Source organism: Elgaria multicarinata, chromosome 2 (genome assembly GCF_023053635.1).
Source record: "Elgaria multicarinata webbii isolate HBS135686 ecotype San Diego chromosome 2, rElgMul1.1.pri, whole genome shotgun sequence".
Classification (NCBI taxonomy): Eukaryota; Metazoa; Chordata; class Lepidosauria; order Squamata; family Anguidae; genus Elgaria; species Elgaria multicarinata.
The window spans coordinates 45,707,907-45,727,630 of NC_086172.1; the positions used below are offsets into that span (position 1 = coordinate 45,707,907).

The 19,724-nt window shown below is 43.0% G+C and overlaps 1 protein-coding gene and 1 long non-coding RNA gene across 2 annotated transcripts in view; one reads left to right on the plus strand and one right to left on the minus strand.

The window, feature by feature from the left end:
• Window positions 1-18,232, minus strand: part of LOC134392276 (uncharacterized) — a 38,296-nt gene extending 20,064 nt beyond the window's left edge. The window contains exon 1 of the long non-coding RNA XR_010025039.1: window positions 17,928-18,232. This is a non-coding gene — a long non-coding RNA (uncharacterized LOC134392276). The remainder of the gene's footprint in view (window positions 1-17,927) is intronic.
• A 144-nt stretch (window positions 18,233-18,376) lies between these two features.
• Window positions 18,377-19,724, plus strand: part of LOC134392268 (sodium channel protein type 1 subunit alpha) — a 114,683-nt gene continuing 113,335 nt past the window's right edge. The window contains exon 1 of the mRNA XM_063116439.1: window positions 18,377-18,456. The gene's annotated coding sequence lies outside the window, so the exon portion shown is untranslated. The remainder of the gene's footprint in view (window positions 18,457-19,724) is intronic.

Sequence of the window (19,724 nt, forward strand, 5' to 3'; positions counted from 1 at the left end):
ATTAGCCAGCCAGCAAAGGGGGTGGAGGTTGATACGTTACTACCCTGCCTGACAGCCAAACAGCCAGTGGTTCCCAGAGACATTCTTATTATATTTTAATGATAGTGATGATATATAAGATAATAGTGTTTTGTTTTTTTAAAACAAGATGAGCAAAATAATATTGGATCCTAAGCATTGCAAGTGGAATTCCACTCATGGAAGGGGGCTTGCCTGTGTTATTCCCAGTGCAGCTCCTGAAAGGTTTTCTCCTACCAGATGGTATGTGCTGTGGTGCAGAGTGCTGCAGTACGAAGAGGGGGTTGGTAAAAATCAGGGACCCCCTCCCGGCAGTGCCATTGCACCATTGGATCCAAGCCTGTGGCTCTGATCCAACAGTAAACATCTGTGGAAGGGAGAGCAAGTGGTACTAAATCCAGTCTCTCAGACCCCTTCCCAAGTGGTTGATCAGCAGAATTGCACCTTGTTGGATAGGGCTATGCAAGCATAGACTTAGGCCGGATCTACACTACTGCTTTAAAGCGCTTTGACTGCTTTAAAGCGCTATAAAACTGTTATAAAGCGCTTTAAAGCAATAGTGTAGATCCAGCCCTGGATCACATGTGCCATTTCTCATTCAACATTCCAGCTTTTCCCTCAGGCTCTGCTCCTCTCTCGGCAGGAAAATAAGATCTTATCTCCAATTAGCAGTTGAAGACTCCCTTTGGTAGTGCTCAGCTGCTGACCAGAGATAAAAGCCTTTCCTTTCTGGAAGATAGGCAGGGCCTCTGGAGGAAGCTGCTGAGTAATTCAGTCCTGCTTATTTTTGAGGCTTGTCCTGCTTATTTCTGAATAGACAAGCAGAAGTTTAGTCCTGCTTACTTCTGAGTAGGCTTAACATTGGTAAGAATCACATTTTGGGGCAACCCACAGGTGGATGGTGGCCCTCAAGACCTTTCCCACCGTGGAATTGGAGCTTGGACTGAAAAGAAGGTTACTCACCCCTGAACTGTCTGGAAATAAGTATGCAGATACTTTCTTCCATGTATGTATGGCATATCGCTTAATCACGGTGTATGACTTTTCTCCCACCCCTCCCTCTTCCTCCCTCCAAGGAGAAATATCCCACATGACTTTGAACGTCACTGCATCACTATCAATGTTCCAGTTATATCTGGGAGCATTTTTTTCACTTGGAAGTGAAATGTTCAAAAGAGAAATGGGAGAACAGCTGTAGTTCAGTGGTAGAGCACCTGCTTTGCATGCAGAAGGTCCCAGATTCAATATCTGGCACCTCCAGTTAAAAGAACCAGGGGATTGGAAAGACCCCAGCCTAAGACCCTGGAGAGCTGCTGCCAGTCAAGACAAACAAGTTAGATTATGTATGTATATATGTATGTACGTATGTATTATTGCATTTCCATCCCACCTTTTTTCCTCCAAGGAACCCATAATCCTCATCCTCCTCTCCATTTTATCCTTATAACAACAACCCTGTGAGATAGGCTGGGCTGTGAGTCTGTGACTGGCCCAGTGGGTTTCCATGGCCGAATGGGGACTAGAACCTGGATCTCCTGATTCCCAGTCAAACACCTTAGCCACTACACCACACTGGCTCTACCCCAGAGTGTCACCACCATGCATCTGGCACATTTGTAAAACAAACAAACCCCAAACTATAAATCTGTACTCCCAGTCCGACACTTTAGCCACTACACCACACTGGCTCTAGATGGACCAATGACCATATAAGCCAGTTTAAGGTTCTTCCTTGCATCTTTTCTTTCTGTCTCTCTCACCAAATGCCCAAAGGAAAATTCAGTAGGCAATTTACCCTTTTTTAAAAAAAAAAGAAAAAAAAAAGAAAAATGTGGAAGATGCTAATCACAGATGTCCTGCTGTCACATTTAGTTGCACCTTAGGGGACAGGGGACCAAGAATAAAGGTGCTTGAAAGAAGTGATGTAATGAGACACCTGAGTTAAAGATACATAGAGGCAAAAGGAATCTAATAAGGATAATTAGGGCAGAGGAGGTAGAAGTTGAGGACTGAGAGTTGGGGCAGTAGTAAAGAGGGGGTTGCACTGCAATTCTATGCACACTTACCCGAGGGGAGTAAGGCCCATTGAACATGGTTGGACTTACTTCTGAGAAAACATGCATAGGATTGCACTGTGAGGCCAAACATGGTGCAGCAGGGAACCTCGCACAAGGACTATGGGCAACATGATGCCATCGCAAGAAAAGGGAGGAAAAGGCAGGCTTGGAAGCTGAAGGCTGGGGCAATGGCGCAGGAAAAGCGCCAAGGCCAAAAGCAAGGTGGCTGTAGGAAGCAGGGCAGGTTATACAGGCGGCTGGAACGTAAAGCAGGAAATGGACAGGACAATTCCTGCCAGTGATATAGCCCTGGGAAAAGGCATGGTGAAGGGCAAAGAGGGCTGGGGAAGCCCCTCCTGGGACAGAAACGAAGGTGCAGCTGCAGAAGCATAAAGAAAGAATGACAGGGCAGAGCTGAATTTCACATATCGATTTGAACAAGGAAGCCAAGTCACCGGCTGAAGACTCCTGTCTTGGTTGAACAGGAAGCTGCTGCTTTTATTCTGTGGTGTATTCATCACTGTGTTGTTGTTGTTGTTGTTTTAACTCTTGATTTTAACTGTTTTTATCATTACCTTTCTAAGTTGCCTTGAAAGTGTTTTTTTTTTTCATTGAAGGTTAGGGTACATTCTTTATATTGATTGACTGATTTGCCCCCTGCAATGAAAAAAGAAGAAATTTAACTGGAATAAACAGCACTTTGCTAACATTGAGATTTATTTATTTATATATTTATTTACGGTGAGGAGTATCACTGTAAAAAAAGGCAGATATTTGCGGCTTACATCATAAATAAGAATGGATATGGATTCTTCTCCTTCTCCTCCTCCTCCTCCTCCTCCTCCTCCTCCTCCTCCTCCTTCTGTAAATGGAAAGCCCAAATTTATGATTATATTTAAAAGGATGAGGATGGCCAAAACCATACCTTAAAAGAAAAGCACTATATGAAGGTTTACATGCAAGAACAATGTTGTTACAGACTTCCGTGGATGGTGTTACAAAGATTTATTCCTAGAGGGTATAAAAAGTCTTGTGAATTTGTCTCATCAGTACTTCTTACTTCCAAGATTTTGCAATTCAGTTCCTTTGATAAATCAGTATCACAAATGATATATGCCTTGGGCAGTACAGAAACATTTTTGAAAGCAGCCCTTAACTGCCTTTACTGCTGAGGTTGCATCGATTATCCTGAATCATAAATCTGTGTAACCTGATTGCAGGAGAACCAATTTTATTGCAACATTGTGTGTTGGCATTGGTCAACTTTAACACTTAGAGGATTCATAGTGGTATCACTTACTGCAATTTACCCTTCACAAGGTGGTACCATTTACCCTTGTCTTACCCTTCATAAAGTAGACAAAAATATAATGTAGTGTGTTAGTTCTTCATCGAACAGAGGCCGTGAATTTCATCTATCAGCTAATCTTCCTCAAAGAGTACAGGGCGGCCATCACGGAGATGTGCCCCAAGATGTTAATCAACCTGGGTGAGACTGACACATCTGCTATAGTCCCTATGGAACAAGGAAGAGTTCTTTTGAAGAAGGATCCTCATGCCTTCACATTTCTGAGGATAGCCACTGAGATTATCAAAGACGTCCTCTCTGTTAGCTCTGTTGGGTCATTTTTGTGTCAGTGGGGATGATGGACCAAGTTATCCCATCTGGAGACTTTCCTAGAAAGGATCCATCTTTTTGGAAGAGCCATGAGTTAATCTGCATGCCTTTACATAGCTGGAACATGTAGGGAGCAGAATTTGTCCTCAGCCAAGACACTGATGGCCCAAAGAGGATGGTAGCAACAGTTATGGTTGTTGAGCTTCAGCTACTTTAGCAGGATATCCTCACTGTACTGTCATCACTCAGTGATGACAATGTCGCTGTGACCAGGGGATCAACAGAATAGTGACAGGTATTTACAAAGTGGGTTGAGAGGATACACAATTCCATCTCTGTTAACTTGAAGCTTCTCCCTTTCCTTGAAGATTAAAGGAGCAGCATCCAGTTCACGTGAAGATTCTGTGGCTTGGCTAAGTGTTGCTGAGAGCAGAAATCACAAGTGCCTTGATAAATTATCTGTTCTATATCCTGGTTCCATCACAACTTGAATTGCTAGACAAAGATGAAACTGTTGTTCGGAGCTACAAGCCAACTTCTGCTATGGAGCATGGAGCAACTGCAGTGTTCTAAAGCTAGTGGTGTACTGGTTAATTTTGAAGTGCAGCTGTTCACCATAAAGTCTCCACAGTCATGTCTTCAATGAGAGTCCAAAAACGATGTTGATCTATATCAACAAACCAGTTCTGGGAGTTTTCATCTCCCCCAGAAGCAGGTCTTTTGTAAAGCTAACTGGCTTTAATTCACCCCAGATCCTTTGCATTACAACAGGGATAGTTCACAACGATGTAGTGTTGCTGGGAAAATCCATTTCTCCACCAGCTACTGTGATGATTACAGCTAAACTCAGAAGAAACAATGAAACCTGAGGCGTGTGGCAGATGTTGTCATTGTGCGAATAAAAAAATCCTGGCATTTCAATCCTGCGAGCCCTGAATCCACTGCAACACTGTCTAAAGCAGGTGCACCATGGCCTAACATGGAGAAAGAACTGGTCTCCATTTTCACAACTGAGCAAAATCCAGTTGCTCATCCCTATTCCTTTGCCACAGAGAACTTTGATGGCAATTGTTGCTTGGCAATTGCCAACTGCCAGCAAGGGGAATCTGCTTCCATCACGGGCTAATTGAAACCCAGCTTCTCATCCACACTCCTTTACCTTAGAGGATTTTGGTAGGACTTCCTGCCTGATATGATGCCAGGAAAGAGCAGGGCAAGGGCAGGAAGTGCTGCCAGAATAATCCTGGTAGCACATGGGGCATGGCTATCCCAGGGATCGTCCCTGTGTGTCCACATGACGCACAGGGGATCCCGGGAGCAGGGAGGGATGATCCCTCCCTTGCCCTGACTTTTCCTGCAGTCTCGGGATGATCCCGAGACCGTGGGACATCTGGCCAGCTGTCTTGGTTTTGTCCCAGCTCCTCGTGAGTAACCGCAAGGAGCTGGGCAGAGGCCACGGAGCTCCCCAGGAGCTTAGTGCCCATCGGGGATGGGGTGGGGGGGAGCGAGAGTTTTTTAAAAAATAAATAAATACTTTTGTGCAGGAGTGCTCCTGTCCTCTTCTTCAATTCAAAAATCCCCAGAAATGGTGGATGTGACGTCCTCTTTCTCCCGGGATATAGACCACATATAGACTGAGGGGGAGGATCTCGCGATCATCATATCATGAGATCGTCCCCCTCCACCCCCGTCATCTAGCCATGGCCACGGACTCCATGTGATTTCTGCTCTTATACTGGATTTGAATGTGATTCTATTTTGCATGCACATAAAAATTGTGGCCACAACATTTGGCCCAAAGTTGGGACTTCTCTTCTCCCGCCTCCTGCTTTTTCTACCACAGAGCTTGGTAAAGACTTCTAGAGAACTTGAAAGCTTGCAGGCTTCTGCGGCATTTTGGTTGGCCTTAATAAAGATATTCCCCAACTGTAGATTTTGGTTCTATTTTTGGAATCGCTGGCCAGCTGCTTCAAGAGCCTCTTAGGGGCTATAAAGAAAATAAATAAATAAAATTAAATATGGACTAGATCAAAGTAACTTTAAATTCTTACTACTATGAAGTATGATTTAAAGGCCTCAAAAGCTATAGACCACCAAAGAAAGGCAAGTCCCTGCTTCAAGTCTCACTTGTTCCTTGAATGCGCTGACTATTTAGTCAAGCCATTCTTTCTCCCCCCCAAATTGCAATATAGGGATAATAATAGTGCCCTATCTTCCAAGATCACTGTAAGCATTATTCAAAATTTGAAAGCCCTATATAAATGACAGCTATAGCTATTATTACTTAGGTAGCCTAGCTGTCTGCAAGATGGCAACCATGAAATCTGGTTTACATCAGATTTTATTTATTTATTTTTCATTATTTATTATTGCATTTATATCCCGCCTTTTTTCCTCCGAGGAACCCAATGCGGCACACATAATCCTCCTCCTCTCCATGTTATCCTCACAACAACAACCCTGAAAGTCTATGACCAGCCCAATAAATAATAATAATAAAGTCACCCCAGTGGGTTTCCATGGCTGAGTGGGGACTAGAACCTGGATCTCCTGATTCCCAGTCCAACACCTTAGCCACTACACCACACTGGCTCTACCCCAGAGTGTCACTACCATGTATCTGGCACATTTTGTCAAACAAACAAACAAACCCCAAACTATAAATCTATACATCTTACCAAAAAAGACATTGACTAATAGCACAATATTTACAATAAAAAAATAATACTATGTCAAAGAAACGTCAATTACTATATACACATTGAAACTTGTAACCAAAAAGGTTTCAGCTGTCCATTTCTGCTGCAATAGACCAATGGCCTTCTGAGATCCTGCTCTTGTTTCTCACCACACTTTTAATCCTTGCCTCTAGAGACTGAATGCCTTCATTGGACTATAGGTTTATGAAGATGAATTCTCTTGAATGACAGCAAGATGTGTACGTGCAACGTAATGGAAAGAAACACACAAAGAAAATATCCCAGGAGACAGCATAGAAATGTTGAACATGGCTTGTAATACAAATAATCCACAGGTCACACTCCAAATCAGCACGCAACCTAGATCTACTAGCATGGATTTCCAGTAATTATTTATTTCAGTTCTATACCACCCAATAGCCCAAGCTCTCTGGACGGTTCACAAAAATTACAAATCACAAATACAAGTTAATAAAAACATAATGTAAGATGTTTAACATACAACATTTAAAAACAATTTAAACAGCTAAAACAGTTACAGTAAAATACTGGATCTGATAAAAGAAACAACTGACAGAAATACCCTATCATATACTATCAAATGCCTGGGAGTTTAGGACAGTCCTAACCTGGCACTAAAAAGATGACAATTTTGGCAGTAGGTGGACTGCAATGGAGAGATAATTCTGTAATCGAGGGGCACCATTGAGAAGGCCCTCTCCTTTGTTGCCACCTCCTGAGTCTCCCTCTGAGGAGGCACTTAGAGGAAGGTCTCAGATGTTGATTGTAGTGTCCATGGCCCTTTCTACACCTAAGGATTATCCCAGAAAAATGGAGGGATTGGCCCTGCCTGCTCCCGGGATCCCCTGTGTGTCCTTTACATGCACAAGGATGATCCCTGGAAAAAAGGCAGGTGTAGAAAAAGCCCAGGTTGGGAGAGATGCTCCATGAGGTATTGCAGTCCCAAGTTGTGTAACGCTTTATAGGTTAAGGCCACAACAGAAAAAACTCCTACAACTCCTAGCATTCTCCAGACAGCAGAGCTAGCTGGGGGCATGCTGGGAGTTGTAGGACTTTTTTCCTGTTTATACATGCATCAAATTGCACCCTAAAACCAGCACCTTGAATCAGGTTTGGAAATGTACAAGCAGCCAATACAAGGACAGTTGCAGAGTGGGTGACAAAGAGCTGGAGCTTCTGGTAGTTAGCTGAAGGGAGCAGAGCTACAAGCTTTTTCCTCCCCTGCTTCCCTGAGAGTCCCGCCAGATGCCAACCCAAACCATTCTGCATTGCTGTACTCTTGGAAACATAGTACCATTTGTGCTGCTCTGATGCTATTGATAATTTTTCCCCACGGAGGCAGTGTAGCTGAGGACTCACTTGCCCAGAATCCTCCTAAACCAGCATCCTCTTCTACAGTTTTCCACTCTCCCCTCCCTGTCTACACTTCTCTCTCTTACTCTTTTCCTGAAAACATGTATAAAAGCCTCATGTTTTAACTGCCAATATGCCCTCTACCCTGTCATTTCCCCATCCCATCTTGTCCCATTTTATGTTCATGCAATTCAGAAACATTCATGGTTGCAATCCATTAAGCACAGATGTTTGCAAAACTTGCCTTGCAAATATTCCACATATTATGCGTTGCCACACACATTACCTGGAGAGTAGACTACATACAGCCTCTCCATCATATGTGTGCAGTACCAACTGTATTTCACCTGACCCTCTTAATGTCACCATTAACCTTCTGTTGTCCCACATCCTTGTGATCATAGCCATAGCTAGACTGGGCAAAATCCCAGGGTGATCCCCGGAATCTTCCCTGTGCATCCACACGATGCACAGGGGATCCTGGGATCAGGGAGGGATGATCCCTCCCTTGCCCCGGGATCTCGCCCTCCCCTTTAGGCCCGGTTTTTCCGCATTTCCGGTCTGAGCAAGAGAACACAGAATGTATGGCTGGAAGTTGCGGTTTGTCCCACATCCTCAGGTTTGTCCTCAGGAGTGCTGCACCCATCAGGGGTGGGGTGGGGTAGTGGGGAAAGTAATTAAAAACAAACAAAACAACCCTTACCTTTTGTGCACAAGCATTCGTGCGCTGCTTCTTATTTGAGAAAAAAAATGGCGGGCACAACGCCTCTATGTCTGAGGTCGTCATGCACCATGTGTAAACAGAGGGGGGGGATCTCACAATAAAACCATCATGAGATCTTCCTCACTCCATCATGGACTAACAGGTAGGTCTAGCTAAGGCCCATGTTTCTTTGACAGGGAGCTATTTAACAGGTGCCACTGCTTTGCCAGAAAGTGAACCAAAAAATCAACAGTTTAAAAAGTAATATCCTCCCATATTAAAGGGATAGAGATCATGGGGTAAGTAAATAAGGGCTTCCTGTGGATTTTCATCAAGCTTCTATAGTCTTTCCTCACCTTGTACTCCATAAAACCCCAGATTTTCCCAGTATTTAACCTGCCACCAAAGAAAATTTACAGCTGTTGGCAAATTATGGTTTGCCAGTTCAGATGTCACAACAAACCACAGTTATGCATGATGCCTGAATTGAACTGTAGTTGACAGCATTTGAAAAAAAATCATGCAGGGGGTCAACTTGTAAGTCTTTATTCTTAGCCATGAAATTGTTTGCCTACATATCAGTCTATAAAACCCACACAAATTCAAGCATTTCTTTTGTCTAACTGATCACAAAATAACATAATCAAGTGTGTGTCAGAGTGTGTGTGGTTCTCTTACGTACCCAACAGATATAGGTATACTTATTTTTTATTCATCACTAATTATAACCTGCAGCGTGTGCACTCATACTTTTAGCCAAGAACAGCTTAAGGGATATTGACATTTGCCAATGTATTACCTTTCCTAATTGACAGTAATATTGTGCTGTAATAAAGAATGGCAGAGGCAGACAGCTTCCTGAGGTGGCAGGGGGAGAATTTACAAGTCATTTAACACTTGTTCTCTTCCTGTTATTCCACTAGGCCACCGTTTTCTTTTAACTCATTTTCTCAGAGCTGGGCAAGCTGAGGCTAGAGGGACAGCTCCCACAGCTAAGTGATTTGAAGACTGCAGCCAAAGCATCTCTCTCTCTCTCTCTCTCTCTCTCTCTCTCTCATCTACCTGCCGCACACCTCACTTTCTCTGCCCCGCCACAAATTGTATGCCATTCTTTGCATTATAGGCAAGTGTGATTGAGAAAAGTCAATACCATTGTTTGACCCTACCTCTCCTATGTTGTCAGGAAACACTGTAGCCATAGCTAGACCTAAGGTTTATCCCTGGATCGTCCAGGGTCAAACCTGTTCATCTAGGTGACACACAGGGGATCCAGTGCTCAGGCAGGGGTGAACCCTGGATGATCCCAGGATAAACCTTAGGTTTAGCTGTGGCCTGTGTTTCCCAGAGCAGAAGATGGCAAAACTGCCAACAATAGATCAGTAGCATTCTGGCTGCCCATCGCTGCAAAATGGATATCTGGACCTTGTGCATGTATAAATTGCAACTTAAGATGTTGCTGCAGGGATTCCTTTAATTTAAAATATTACTATGCATCACACATCAAAACCAAAATGCTCTTATGAACAAAACCAAAATGCCCTTATGTCCTGGCTGGCTGACAGGCGATGAGAGGTGATCAGATGCTGGATAGCTAGTCTGGGTGAATCACTCCATTTCTGATGGTGGGGAGAAGCAGTGTCATACTATCAGCACTAGAGCTGTTGCACATCTATGTCATTTTGAAAAGCAGCAAAAGTCTGAAATTGACCAGTGCTCCAGCAGAAACTGGTGATAAATGGTTCCAAGACAAGCATTAAAATGCAACTGGGGATATACACACATCTTATAGGATGAAAAAAGAATTCCCATGAATGGGTTGAAGAAAAAGAAATTTTCTAGATACATTTTAATTGGGGTTTAGACCACTGAATCCAACCCCATGGAAACTGCCTCAGTCACTCTGTGGGATAACCTTTGTTGGGAGAGAGACATGGGGAGTGTGACTCTGTTGATTCTCCTGGACCTCTCGATAGTTTTCTAATACCATTGACAGTGCTTCTGGAGAAGCTGTATGAGTTGGTGTGGTCAGTATCACTTTGTGGTAGTTCCACTCATATTCGGATGGCCATTTCAGGTGCTGCTGCTGGGGGGCTTCTGCTCATCCCCATAGCATTTATGTTTTGGGGTCTCACAAGGTTCCATCTAGTGATCCATGCTATTTAAATTTTATATGAAATTTCTGAGTGAGGTCATTCAGAAATTTAGAATGCAGTGTTATTGGTATACTGATGGCATGCATCTCTACCTCTCTGATTCATCAGATTCCAGTGAGGCAGTGGAAGTGCTTAATCAGTATCTCACCAAATAATGGACTGGATGAGGAAATAAACTGAAGCTCAGTCCAGGTACTGCTTGTAGGTGGTTCATCTGTCTGGGTGGGTAGTGTTCAGCCTGTAGCTTAGGGGTGTCTGTACATCCATCTTTGTCACTTAGAGATACACGTGTCTTAGGTATGCTAGCTATGACCCTGCTAGGATTGAGACAGCCTGGTTTCAGTGATCCATGCCCTCGCAACCTCCCAGTTAGATCACTGCAATGTGTTGCATATGGGGATGCCTTTGGAGATAGTCTGGACACTGCAGGTAGAGTTCTGACTAGAACTAGGGATTATGACTAGATTATACCAGTACTGAACCATCGTCACTTGCTCCCAGTTTGTTTCTAGGCCCAATTCAAGCTGTTGGTGTTAGCCTTCAAATTTCTTCACAGCTTGAGATCACATACCTAAAGAACCACCTCTTCCCATATGTTCATTTCCTGAGATCACCATCTGAGGCCCTGTTCCAAGTGCCCCCACAAATTTAGATTTGATAGGTAGCTAGCTAGTCATGAGAAGGCCTTTTCTGTGGTGGCCCCCAAATATGGAATGTCCTCCCTAGAGAAGTTCATGGGTTGCCTATTTTTATGACTTTTCAGTACAAGACAAAGACCTTTTAATTTTCCTGGGCCTTTAAAGAAAATAAATTGCTACTTTCTTCTTCACTTCGGTTAATAAAAATTTTATGTTTAAAATGTTTTTTAAATCATTCTTTTCCATGTTTTAGCTGCTTTGATATTTTTCTCTCTTTTGAAAACTACTTTAAATTATTGTTGCTGCTTTCAATTTCTTTTAATTTGTCTCATCATTGGTTTTAATGTATTTTGGGGGTATTTATGGTGCTTTGAAAGCCTTGGCTAAAGAGCAACTAATAAATTTAATTTAATCATCATCATCATCATCATCATCTTGGGGTCAATTGGAGTGAGTGGTAGTTGTCTGTGACAACTGTTTCCCAGAATATCCATTTTGCACAGAATCTTTCAATTAATCTAACCATTTCTTCTCAGAGTGCATTATATTGATGGGGAAATAATCAGAAGAATATTTTTCCATCAGACCTTGTTATGCATCTTCCCACCAACCACAGAATCACACAACATCAGGCAGCCCACCTGCATGGTTTCTCACACTAGCAGTATCTGCAGGGTAGGAGCAATTTCCTATTGGAACCTGTCCCCTGATCTTATTAGTCCTCTAATAGTTCCAGTATAAATGAGATGCAGAGTCTTAGCCCTGGTTAGTGTGGTGGTAGAGAATCTCGTGGGACCCCTCCTATTGTGTGTGTCCCATACTGAAGACAGTTTAGGTGAGTAACAAACAAAGGTGGATCAATAACCCTCATTAGAACAGAAACAGTGGGGAAATAAAACATCACCTTAAAGACATAGGAAGCAACTATGTCTTTTGATGTTTTTAAATCTAGAGTAAACACAGAGGGCCCAATCTGGATTGGGACTATAGTGTGGGGGTTAGGGCCAACTTTAATCCTCCCCACCCCATTGTGATCCAGAACTGGATTGACACCCCAATGACTGCAATTTTCAGGGCACAGCTAGACCTAAGATTTATCCTGGGATCATCCAGGGTTCACCCCTGCCTGAGCACTGGATCCCCTGTGTGTCACTTAGATGAACAGGTTTGACCCCTGGATGATCCAGGGATAAACCTTAGGTCTAGCTATGGCCATAGTCTCAAATAGTGATCCATTTGTTTTGTTGGATCGCTGTTTGGCACTATATATTGTAGGCACAGGAGCCCAGTCCAGATTGGGACTGCAGCAGAAGGGAAAGGGTTATAGCCCCCCTAATGTCCCCCCATGCTATGGTCCCAATCAGGACAGAGGCATGCACTTACACTAGAGTAAAAAAAAAAAAAGATCAAAGCAATAAGCTACATCTTTAAGGTAATATCTGATTTGGCCCACAGTTGAATCAGTCAAAGTTTTGATTGAATATCTAGTGAAGTGAGTTTCACCTGACTGGGGTCACCATTTCATTTTGTTCCTGCTGGGGCCCTGTACCCAAGAAAGCTGCATGCCAGAGAAAGGAGAAAGAGATGCAGTTCTCTCTGTCACTGCATTTCCATGCTGAATATGCCCTGCTAGAACAAAAGAGGTTGACCAGCCTACAAAAGGAACAGCAGATGTTTCCCCCACTGGTCACTTTGGTCCTGCTGCTCCTTCTGCTGAAGGCTTCACTTGTAATCTGCATGGCACTAGAGGTGAGAAACATCTTTCCTTCAGTACATGTTCAGTGGCAGCCTGGTTCCCTGTAGGAAGATAAGAAAAACATGGGGTGGGAATGGGTATTGGGTAGCAACTGCAATGGATAGTTCTGATGACTAGGCACTCACTTGCTGAGTGAGTGTTTGAGAAAGCGTCTTGCCATGTTGTTTTGGTTCCATTCCACATGCCTCAACCTAGATCTCCACTCACCCACTGTCACTGCTCCTGATGTCTACATTTGGAGATTCACCTGTTAGGAGAGACAGGGCAGACATGGTGACAATGCTGAACTCTCCATGTGGGTAGTTACACTGAAAACCTTCATCCCACGAACCTGCTTCCCTCGGATTATCACCGTAGTGCTAAGCTTTCGCGGTTGTTATTGTTTTTGCTACCGGGCGACAGTGATCCTTTGCATACCAGGAAGTGAGTTTAAGGGGGGAAATGTAAAAAATCATAAAAAACCAACGGATGACCCAATTCAATTCAAATTTGGTATGCTTAAAGCTCTCCCTAATATCTATTACTGTGCCAATTTTGGTGTCTTTATCTTCAAAGCTTATGCAGATGTAAGCATTTCTTTAAAATCCTGCTCCTGCGCCCCAGTGGCAGCTCGGAAGATACGCTCAAAAAGTAGGGGCTAAATACGGCAAATCTTTTTGCTTTATTGCACAATTAAGGCAGGATGCATGGGAGTACTTCACAATCAAAGCAGATTATAAGGTGGAAAACTTCGGAGTCCTTTGCATGCAATTCGCAGTGATTGCACAGTATAACACTGGTGTGATAAAGCTCTGAATGCTCTCTGCCATTTCTGTTTGTCTTGCTTCATGTACTCTGGCTCTTATCCTGCAGCAGCAACAACAGTGACACAAATCATGAACTTTTGACTTAACAGTGGCTCTTTTGACTTAACAGCGCTCACCACCGAAAAAAAGGCATGGTGGAAGCTTGTGTATTAAGGGAATTGTGGCATAACTAATGTTGGCATATTCTCTGTATTGGGGGCTGTGTGACTACCTGTCGAGTAGTGGAAGGATGTTAAGCCAGTATTCAGCTACCCCCAATTGTGTGGGAGGAGGGTGAAGAGACTATGTGACCAGGAGAGTTTAAGGGCCCTGCGCATCCATCTCTTTTCTTGGCGGGCTTTGGGTGGGGGGAATATGGGAGGTTAAGAAGTTACACTTGGAATCACGGGCTCCCCCTTTCTGGTGACTGCCCTTATTTGCTTACCTGTGGGATGTGACTTGTCCTTGCAACTCAGCTGCAGCAGTTGGGTTGTGTTTCCTCTTCATTAGCTGTATCTGGAGTCTTGCAGCAGAGTACTTGACCGGTTTCTGAGACAAAATAAATGTTATTTATCTACCTTGCGCCTCTTGTTGTTTGCCTTCGCTGCTTGTTGGTTGTGCAAAGTGCCCCTCTTCACTAAAGTTCCCCATCCTCAGCACTCGTGCGCTTCCAAGTTCTCCAGACATGAGGACAGAGTAATGAGACTTATCTTTATATAAGTTCTTTGGCTGGAACCTATATATTTCTGGGACAGTAATCTTGGACTCTCCACAGGCTTTAGGTATTTAGTTTAGTGATTCCATCTCTTTTGCAGACATAAAGTTTTGCTCTGTCAGGAGCAGGACTGACTTCTGCTTAGACACCAAATTCTGACTAAGCTCCACTCCTGTGATGGCACACCACCAACCCCACCCATTTTCACTTGTGGCATTGTAACACCAGCACATCAGTAATGCTACACTGATGTACACCCACTATACTGACATACTATTTGGCTCTGCCAGCACAGCAGAATTTAGTACTGATCTAATGCACATCCAGCAGAGGCAAAACCAAGGATCAGATTGCTCTATAAAGATCACGGGATGTATCAGAGAGAAAGCATCAGGTTCATAGCTTCGCTGTCAAACCGCAGCCTCATGCTTTTATAACTTGCTTTACAAAGTATATGGATGTCTGAGCATATGTTGCTTTCGTGCCAGCATGGTTAAAGAGCAGAGGCAAATAAGCTGCTTTCCCAAGACTTTGGAGATGCCACATTTCTCTTATATGAACCCAAAATGTATCTGCCAGTAACGTGAGCAGTACAGAGGATTTCAGCATGATTAGGCTCAAATGTCACTAATCCACTGCCATGCTAATATAGTAAAATAGGAAATTGCAATTAAGATATCTCAAAATCTGGGGAAAGCAGCTTGCCTCTCCCCCCCAAACTCATGCCCCCCCCCAGGTGTGTTGGTCTATAGATCCCCTCACCACAGCCAGCACAGTCATTGGACCAAGTTGGCTGAGGATGATGGGAGTTGTAGTCCAACACATGTAGAGGCTGCCAGGTTGAGGAAGGCTGAGCTAAAGGGCAGACTTTCTTTGTCCCAGGTCGGTAAATAATAATAAATAAGGCCCCAGGTTCAATCCTTGGCATCTCCAGGTAGAAATGGAGAAACTCCTGCCTGAAACTCTGGAGAGCCATTGTGCCAGTCAGTGTCAATAATACTGGGCTAGATGGACCCATGGTCTCTGACTCCAATCCTCCTATGGCCTTCTGGGGAACCCAAGGAGGGCTGGATTTGGCCCATGGACCTGAGGTTCTGCACCCCTGATGCAGACATGTTGGAACTGTCTTGTTCCCTCCTGACTGGATTGTTGTTGTTTTTCCAAATGGAACTGGCAAATCCTGAGAAATTACAGCAGTTTATAGGCTTGATTCATGATAGACACCAAATTATTCAGAATCATAAATAACCCCTAGCAGACGTTGGAGAGTTCTAAAAGGATTTCTTCAAAGTAGGTTAATGGGCAACAGAATAGCAGATGGGATGTAATGGTAGTGCACTGGGACAAACAAAATGTGGTAATCACGATTTATTTATTTATTTATTTATTTATTTATTTATTTATTTATTTATTTTGATAGTGCCGTTTGTGTGCATGGCACTTTACAGAGGAACAAACCAAAAGTGATGTCCCCGCCCCCAAGGAGCTTACGCCTAAAATTAAACCCAGTGGGAGGAAACAGAGAGGAGAGAGGCTAACCAAGGAAGAACATGTCTTCAATCCAGTTGCACATTTTTAAACCTAAAGCTCCATCCGACAAGCATTTTATTGCACGCTCATTACTGGGCACTCATGGAGTTTGCTCAGGTCCCTCACATAATGTTGTCTGCCTTCTGCCTCTTCTGGCCTTCCTTGCATGACAAAAATACCCTAATTAAGTCCAATGGTTTTTTAACCTCAAAATTACTGCTCTCTCCCACTGTGTGCAGGAGAAGCAGCGCCATTAGAACAGTGGACTCAATGGGCCTCATGCTCATTCTGTACTTCCTCTTTTGAAAAGAGGAAGTAACTGAGGAACGAAAACATGGGTGGAGAAGCGAAGGTAGGGAGCGTGTTAACCTCCGGTGTGATGGAGCTATTCGTTTTGGTAGGGGGTGAGAACTAAGGAATTGTGCCATTAGGAATCCCCCTTTCAGAGGGATTTGAAGGGAGAGAAGGAGACAACCAGGTAGTTGAGGATATGAAGACTTATATGTACGTGCCGATGGGATTTAATTTGTCAACTGCCCAGGAAGCAGACCTTAGGGTCATGGTAGGAAGTAGAAAACTAACTGAAAACATCAGTATAGTGCACTGCTGCGGTCAAAGGGGAAAATTCACTTAGGAAATATTAGCAAAGGGCTGGAAAGTGAACAGCAAGTCACATTTATTAAGGTAATACAAATATATCCTGCACCCACAGTTAGATTCCTATGCATAGATTCCTATGCACAGATTCTATGCACAGATCCTATGCACAGCATAGATTCCTATGCACAGTCCTGGTTGCCCCATAGTGAAAAGAATATCCTTTCCCTCTACTTTTTTTCTTCTTCAAAGCACAGAGACACAGAAACAAACATTCAAATTGGTTGGTAAGCTCTGGGTATATGTAAAAAGTATTTCTTTACACAGCATATAAATTAACTTGTGGGACTCATAGCCTCAAGATATAGTGGAGGCTATTAGAACAGAAGGCTTTTAAAAGTGTTACATTCATGGAAGAAGGATCCATTCATGACTTTTAGCCATGATTACTGGAAATAGATCCGTATATTCAGAAGCAGCATATCCCTTGGATTACCAAATGCTGCCAATAACAGCAATAACAATAAAGGAACACTCTTTCTGTCTTGAAATTCCCAGAATAATATGTCTGGCCACTGTCAAATGCAAACCTCTGGACTATATGGACCTTTGGTCTGTTCCAGGAAAGTTATTCTTACACTCTTATATATATTATTATTATCTGGTACAACTTTACATGTTAGCAAACCACAATAGTGTTATATTTTAAACCATTTAATGAATATTTTTCAGTATTCCCCCCTTTTTACACAAGTTTGTTATTTTCCTAATGTTCCCTTTCTTTCTCCCTCCCCTTTTTTTGACATTCCCTCTCATTCACAGGATTGACAAGTAAGTGAAGGTGGGGGAGGAAAGAATTCAAATCACAAACAATAATTCAAATAACATTCAACATTATCCAGTCATAGAACTCTGTAGAGTCTCCAACAACTAAGACCAAGCAAACTTGTTTCTTTTTGTTTCTGTCATGGATGAAGTGTTAATATATTCTAAACCCAGGAGCTAACAATCTAGGGAATTCTCAGGTGCTCATCAAACAGAAAATAATTAAGGACAGAAATCCTTGCTAATAAGAATAATTGCAAGAAACAAGCTTACCCACGGTTTGCAGGGGCATATAAAAATCTATTGAATGCATTCAGTTTAATATGTGAATAATTCCTTGAATAATATTATCACACACAAAGGACTTCCTCTAACAATGCCCCATTTATCTGCATGCACCAACCTGTTTTATGGGCTTAAAACGTTCCCTTAGGAAATTCAATTTTTAAAAAATCTAACCTTCAGTTCCTCTTCCTCTGCCTTCTACTCACCACAATGAGAAACACAGCCAGCCAGACCGCCTTCCTGACTTTGTCTCGCTGCTGCTCATGTTAGCTGCAGCTATGCAGTCCTCTAGACAATACGACAGGAATTGTGTTAGGTTTGCTGGAAGGACAAGCACAGCCTTTGCCATCTGCCTTGCATTTCTAAGGCTCTTGTCTGTTCTGGTCATTCATTCCAGGGGAAGAAGGACACTGGCTTTTTGGAGCTTTTTGTGCTTCTTCTCCTAGAGCAGTCCAGGGGAAAGAGGGGGGGGAAGACTCCGTGATCTTCATGCAAACTACCAGCCCGCCTGCTGCCAGCACTTGCTACTCCTGCCAGGGATGACATTCAGGATACGGCACTGGTTCCTCATTATGTAAGGCAGTCTAGGTCAAGTGTAGGAGAGAGACTACTGGCCTGAACGAGCTAGTGGGGTTCCTGCTTCAGCTTAATGCTTCATGGGGGCATGGAAGTTGGATTATGACCTTTTGCTGCATCTACTTGGGTAATTTTTTAAAAAAATTGCATGATTTAATAGTAACTGTGCTGTGAGATTCTCTCCCCCCTACCCTTTCAAATGACTGTCAGCCATGCAGTAAGAATGCAGAGGGGGGTGGAATTACTAGGACAGGAAAATCAGCTATATTTCCATGCTTGAATAACCGTAGCATTTCTTACTAGCCCTTTCAGCTTTGAAACTCTCTGCAAAACCAATAAATAATATATTAGGACTTGCTTAACAAACATCTTTTTTTTCTCTCCATGGGGGAATTGCCGTTGATTTAACTGATTAAGCAATGAAACGAATCCATTTCCTTCGAGGTGTTGCAGGAGAATGTTGTTGGGAATGGCTATTAGCTGTGAAAGATGTACTGCAATTTGTGGCTTTTTCCATTGCAGGGGACTTGCATCTCTAAACATCCTTCTTTCACAAGACAGCTGCTTTGTGTGTGTGTGTGTGCGTGAGTGATTTTAAATCACAACATAATCAAGGAAGATACTTGGCTTAGCCATCATTGAATGCCTCTGTGTATTTATATACCCCTAATATACATATGGGGGTGTGCATACTGCAGACAAGATTATACTCAATGACTGCTCTGCGGCGGTTCAGATACAGTACCCACTGTAGTGGTTGCAGTAGATGATGTCTATAGGTAAAGGGATTCAAAAAATATGCTGAACTCTATTGAAACAGTTCGGGGGGGGGGGGGAAATATTGATCCCATCAATTGGATTTTATTACTCAGTCTGTTGCCAGGGGTGGGTAAGGGGGGAATTCTCAGTAGTGGGTTGCAGCAGAACAGGCCTTGGGAGTAAAGAGCACAGTACTGATGCAGCAAGCTTGTGGATGGAATTTCAAGCAAATGAGCTCATTTTGCCAGAGTGTTACTACTTAATGAGGCAGCATGATACATTTGAAAGTACCCTGAAGCAGGGAGGTTTTGTGCAGTACCATGGACAGCAATAAAGCAACTATTCTTCAGATTGTATAAAAAAGACAAGGAGAGAAGTTCCTTAAAAAGAATTAGTCATCTATAAAAATTATATGCATGCCTAAACCAAATGTACTCTTTCGTTATTTTATTTTTTAAGGTAGTTCTAGTTACTCTTCTTGGAAGAGAAAATGTCTTCAGTCAGCACACTGACTCATTAAATTCTGCTAGCTTGCTACTGAGTTCTAGAAAGGTTCACTGTGTTCACGTAGCACTTTTCTTGAGTAAGCAGCTAAGCATCTGTAACTCATATGGGGACGTTAAGGGGTGTTCTGGT